This window comes from Gambusia affinis, linkage group LG05, assembly GCF_019740435.1.
Source record: "Gambusia affinis linkage group LG05, SWU_Gaff_1.0, whole genome shotgun sequence".
In the NCBI taxonomy this organism is placed as follows: Eukaryota; Metazoa; Chordata; class Actinopteri; order Cyprinodontiformes; family Poeciliidae; genus Gambusia; species Gambusia affinis.
The window spans coordinates 25696479-25703360 of NC_057872.1; positions in this window are offsets into that span (position 1 = coordinate 25696479).

Genomic DNA, 6882 nt, shown 5'->3' on the forward strand with positions numbered 1-6882 from the left:
TGGCTAACTTTATTCAGTTAAACAGAAAAAAAAAATCCCAGTTCTAAAGTCCTTACACAGGGTCAGAGAATAGATTTTAAAAAACTTCTGTTATTTCATAAATCACTGAATGGCTTACCACCAAATTGCATTTAAGACCTGTAGTTGTATCCACTTTCCAAACCTCTCATATCTTCTGGTTTTAGTCTGCTCTGCATCCCCAGAACCAGAACTAAACATGGGGAAGCAGCATTTAGCTTTGTATGCTCCTCTAATCTGGAACAAACTTTCAGAAAACTGCAAAACAGCTGAAACACTGAGCTCCTTTAAATCAAAGCTAGCCCGCCACCTGTTTAGAGTTACCTTAAATTCATAATAACTCAAGTATCATCATATTTGATGTAAAATTTATGATGATTATTTTTGACAATTTTGATGATGACTTTTGCCAAAATATAATTGCTTGTTTCATGATTGGCTACTGTGTGATATACACATTGTGTAAAATACTTTTCCTATAACTATTACAGTTACTAAAAACCTGGAGATCAAGGCAACATTCGTAATTGCCAAATTATCCAGATTTTCTCCATTCAGATTTGCAGATTGAAATGTTAGATATTGAACAACAACTTTACTAGATTTGAAAGAAAATTTTAAAAAAACCTGTAGTTCCTGTTTATGGTTATTACATCTGAGCTTTATTTGAACCAAAAATTTATCAGGTCAATTTTTGTGATTATTTTGGTGGAATACTGTAAAGACTTTAATGGTTGTAAAAATACGTAAGAACAGAAGCGGCTCATTTAAACTCATAAGGTACTTGGTAAATATTGCACTTGGTATTTCCTTTTATTAACACAATCTGTCATAAATTTTGCTTTCTCCCTGAAGTTTAAGGAAACAACTCGACATAAATTGGTAACCATATAAAGGGTATCAGTTACAAGCTGCAGTAGTGTATATTGAAAATCATGCATATTAGAAGAGTTATCCTTTTAACTCCTGTTCAGCACAAAAGTACCATACACAGTTCAGTACTTCTAGGAAACTAATGAAAAAAAAAACACCCGCATTAGTTAGATTTTTGCTTTATGTGTGATGTTATACTATTTGAAATTGTTTACCAGATTGGCTTATTGTCATTTGAATAATACTGTCAAGTTTATTTTAAAAAGGATAATGCCAGTACTTAAATAGTTTAATTACAAAATATGTCAATAAGATACCTACTTTACATTCTACCCACTTGCTTTGTTTATGTACATATCAAACAGGCTGAAGTAAAACACAATGCGAATTTGTCATTTTGTGGTGGATAATAAAGCAAAAGTGAGAACTACAGAAATGCTGAACTTTTTATACATGTTCCTGGTGTTCTTTTTTGGAGAATACCAGGAACACAATGGTTCAACACACGTGTTGAACCATTGGGCATCCCATAATATAATTTTGTTTTACTAAATATTGAAAATGGAAGCATTCCATGTCAGTTTTTAATGCAGCAGTGAAACAATTAAACACTGTGTATCCCAACAAACTGTAAAGCCAGTTATCTCCCCCACAAAAGTAATACCTGCAACCCCCTTCGAAGAGCTTCTGTTATTATTATTCTAATGGTTTTATATCATAGAGGGTTTAAAGAGGTGCCGAGTTGTGAAATGAAAGGGGAAGGATAAATGAGTTTCAAAATCTGAAAAGTGTGGAATACGTTTGTATTCGTTCTCCCACCACTGGATCAATACCTTTGTTGAACAATACATTAGTATTTTGTGTGTGGATTAAAAAGTCTTAGAAATACCTTAATATTCAACAATGTTTTTAACAGCTTTCATTGTTGCTGTTTGTTCTTAAATGTTTTCTAACAGCTGTATTTATACTGGAATTTAATTACACACCCAGGAAAACAAACATGCTACACATCACACTTTTCCAATTTAGTTAAGAAAAAATGTAAACCATGTATGTTTTTTGCATCTCATTTACTAATATGCTTTACTTTGTGTTTATCATATAAAATGTCTGTGAAATAATACTTTGTACATTGTGGTTGTGATGTGACTAAAAGTTAAATGAATATCTATACTTTCAAAGGGTCCTACATATACCTGAAACACTTAAATGTCTCTGCATTGAAACCAAGCATGTTCCTTTCATGCAACCCCTTGTTAATGTCTGCTGAAAGCCTGACATGGGATGGAACATGCCTTTTGCCTTCTTCCCATCCATCTCTCACGTAACTCTGCATCATATCGCTGTTGTCAAGACACCGGCTGGGCTATTTTGGGTAATCCCTTTGACACCACTTTCTCCCTCTGTGCCTGGATAAAAGAGTTCAGAGTGCCCCCACTTTTATAACCTCCCCATCTGTTGAGCTATCTGTCTCATTGATAGCATGCCTGAACACACAGACCTTCAACACTGGTTCTAATAACTACAAGTTAAATCCCCTGAGGTGAAGGACTGTGGCACATCAACAGTAATGTGTTACTGATACACTTTTTAAGGCAACACAAAAGATTTTACTTTACCTATTTAATTTTGGAATCTTTTCATTGAACATAATATATACTGACTGAGGAAAATCACTATGAAACTATTCTTTGCAAGTTTTCCAGGCACTGCAAAAACACAAAAACTCACCAAGTATTTTGTCTGGTTTCAAGTGCAAATTATCTTGGTACACTTGAAGTAAGATAAGCTAACTCAAAAGAAACTTTTAAGCAAGACACAGAAGCTTGCTTCAGCTTTTTTTAGTTAACATTAAGGAATTATTGACTTAATACTAGTTCATGTATCTTGCTGAAAAGTTACTTATAAGTTAGTTTTGTCTTATTTCAAGTGTACTAAGACATTTGCATAGAAACTTAAAAACTAAACTAAAAATATGTCTTGTGTTTTTGCAATGCATCATTACCTGATGAAACCCATTTGTGATTTCATCAAATGCAGTGAAAAACATCTTGTACATTTACTGCTGTTTATTTATGATACAATTTGACAACATAAAAAGCAACTCCATGACCCAAGCAAGTCTGTTTGGATGACAAAAAAAAAAAAAGATCTTTCAGAATATCCCATAAATTGGATTACCATATGGTTTCTCTTGTGAGCTGCATATAATGTCAAGGCTATTGAAAATACAGGACCTGGTTCAGAATTTCACAACAGGATGAATCCATGTCAAATCCCACATTAGTTCTAAACTCAGTTGTACCTCAGTCTGCATGTACATCAAAACCTGTAAATCACCCTCCATCTCCTGCAAAACTCATTTTCAGTTATGCTTGTTTTGGGTTAAAAGGTCCACTGAAAAAGGCTGGACCTCCTCTAAAAGAAAAAGAGAGAAAAACTTGCTTTTTAATTTTTTGTGAAAGAGTTCTGGAGTTCAAATGTGAATCACTATTTGGATCTACCACTGTTTGGATCTACTTGAGACAGCAGTGGAGTATGTTTCTAAGCAAATGTCCAAATATAAACAGTAAAAAATCTGAATTAAATGTCATTTGAAAATAATGCACAGTATGTTTTGATGGAAAAACATTTTTTATGTTTAGTAATAGTCCATTCTCTAGAATACTGTCTTCTAAGATTTTCTGTCTTCGATCTGTTTAAAAAAAAAATGTCCATTGACTTTTATTCTGAGAACTCCTCTTAAGAGTATTTTGGAGAAATCCAACCACTAATGAACAATTTTTTTCTTTTTATAAGCAAAGGTAAAAAATTATAATACAGCAAAAATACAAAATACCTTTTCTTATAAAATGTTTTGTTATTGTTTCTGTACTCTTCTGCAGCCGTATCCAAAATATTAAAAACCCATGACTTTCAGGCACTGTTGTGAAAATAATTGACATTAGAAAAATGAATTATTCAAAGATACTGATTTGCATGGAAATCGATATAAACTGAAACCTTCACATTTGCCCAAATTATCGCCTTTTCTCTGACAGCAACACTGTAATAACAGTCCCTCACATCCCTGATGACCTCTTGGTGAAAGTTTTAAACTTTGCTAACATGTTGAGAATATCCAGAACAAAACAGATGCAACCTGTTTTAATCAACAAGCAACAGAAAGGAAATACAGGAAGGCACCAAAGGATTTCACTTGCTAGCTGCAGTATTCACTGGTAGCACTGGAAATAAGATGAGACTAATTTGAGAGGAACTTAAAAACGTTTGATTCCTTTAATGCTCTGTCTTGCTGCGGTGCAAGTTAACAGAGGAAATATCAGTTTACAGCCTGATGCTAAACAGGAGACAACAAAACGAACCAGTGGTAACTATCCTGCTCCTGCTGGAATTCGTCTGCCGGGAGCAGATTCTTGTTTACATCGTAAAAAAAAAAAAAAAAAGAAAAATATTTTGCATGTTCCAGATTTCTGTTTTGAAACAATTTATTCCAGTATAGAATGATCCTTTATTTGTTCTTCAGTGATAAAATTCATTTTTATTAACAGCAAATTGACAAACAAATGCAAGCACACACTAAAGATAATGAGATATAATAAAATAAAATTACTTCACGGCTGACTCACAGGTACACTCTTCTATAAAAGAAAATAGAATACAATAAAATAGAATGGAATAGAAATAGCCCAGTTGGGAAATGAAGGTGTGCCAGCAGTAGTTTGAAGATACATGGAAGCTGGCATATTAAATATAAGATTAAAACAATATAAAAACAGAATATGAGACTATGCAGTCTCACAATTTAAAACAAAAGAAAAGTAAAATTACTCAATCTTAGTTTATGTTTTCTGCAAGTGCCACAGATTCTAACAATAAAACTACCGACAGCTAAAATTTGTCTTATCCATTGATCTGTTCTGTCTCTGTCCACCCTAGGGTGACTTTTCCAAAGAGTGATAAGTGAAATCTGACATATGTAAAATTATGCAGCACCTGGCAGTAATCCCCATGTGTTGAGTGTACCTGTCTGGCACATAGCTCCATTGGATGCTCTTTGGATACTCATGCATTGCAACAGTTCTACATTTAAATGAGAGCCCTGCTTTGTACAATTTGAATTCTGCTGGCAAGTAGACAACTTCCTGTAGTGCACTGCACATTTACATGCAAGCATACACTTGCATGTAAATGCAAGTGTATAGACCACTTTTTAAGTATAGACCATTTTATATTGTGTTTAATTAGATTTTTAGGCATATATATGGCACTGATATTTAACAAAGTACTAAACTCTGTCTCACGATGTTGATTGGGACATCAAAATTGGAAGAATTTTAAGAAGAGCTAAGTGTTAGTGGATTACACTTCATCAGTTTCTTTAAGGGAAAAAGAATTTCTTTTGGCAAGTCACTGGTTGTCAGAGATCACTCAGTAAAACTGGTTAATGGAAGATTGTTTTCAGCAGCTGTAAATCCAGCTGCACTATTATACCTGTCAAATGCAAGAAGTGTTTACGGTCATTATATTTTAGGATTCAATATACAGTTCATTCTGTTACATCCTTTCTCATCCAACAATTTCCCCATATAAAGGTTCCTATTTGGCTGTAAAGTGAAAAGACGCTCGCTATGCCACCAATCTTTGCACTGTCCTGTAGAGTAACCACAAATGTCAGGTTATCGGACACCTCGGACACCTCTCCTGTGTCTCTCCCATCTTTTCCTCTTCGTTGTCAACACAGCAGACCCAACTAAGCCTGAGAAGATGAACATGTAGGCATGACAGCTGCCTGTGCCCCAGAGGGGCTCCATGACCCCTGCCTGGAACCTATTATCACCTTCTTGATGTTTCTAGTGTCAGCAAGAAGGCTAGAAAGGTGGGAACTAAAGAACATTTTGTGGATTCAGAAGATTTATCATGAACTCAAATTATGTAACAGGATGAGACGTCTTCAGTAGGAAAATGAAGAAAGATAAAAAGTTCTCAAGCATAAGCTTGGACAGTGCTTGTCTGGCGATTGCCTTCTTGCACAGTTCCGCTCGATAAAATCAGACTACCCAGCTTAGACTGGACTTGCTCCATTGTCTTGGATTGAAATTTCTACAATCAGCAAACAGACAGAAAAGGGTTGCTTTTTTTTCTGCACTGTTTTAGAACTGCAGTCCACCTGCAGTTTTAGCAATGGCAACAGAAGAAGTGAACAAAGATTTCAGTCCGTGTTGGCCACACTTACAAATATTGAATTAACATTAACAGTCACTTTGTTCAGCTTGTCGCTTCTCTCTTTGCAGTGGAGGAAGGTTGTTTAGATCAGGTAATTTCCAGTAAGCTTCATAGTGTCAAAATAGCACAATACAGAGATAATAGGCAAACATTAGTGACTGGATAAAATTTAAAACCTCAAATGCAAGCAATACCTTCTCAATAGTCAAGAGGCCAGACCAACTGAGCAAAGCAAAAAGCATAAAACAAGGCACTGGTTTTTACCAGGCTATGTCAGTGCTGAAATGGTTGAAATCTGGCCGCTCCTACATTACAGGCAGGTGCAGTAATGGTTGTAGATTTCTCCCAGTTGAAGAAATTAGGATATTTCATACAGATGCATCTAAATAAAGTAAAGTTTTAATGAAAACTGCATTTATTTCAGGAATTGAAACTAATAAATTATACAGTCCTGGGACAAAGACAGACATATTTTAACTTTGTTTCCCTTTTGCCCCACAATTTGGAAGGCTGAGGTGATTGGCCACTTTAAATTGGGGAGGCAGGCTTTAACCTGTATATAGTTGGATGCTGGATTTAGGAGGACTGATATGAGGGCTGACATTTGGGAAATTTGTTGTGTTGCACCAGACTTAATAAACCATCCTTGATTGCTGTACAGCCAAAAATTGACTGACTTCCACACCAGACCTCTCTGCATAACAACCAGGTTCACATCAGAATAGAAAAGAATAGAATAGAATAGAATAGAATAGAATAGAATAG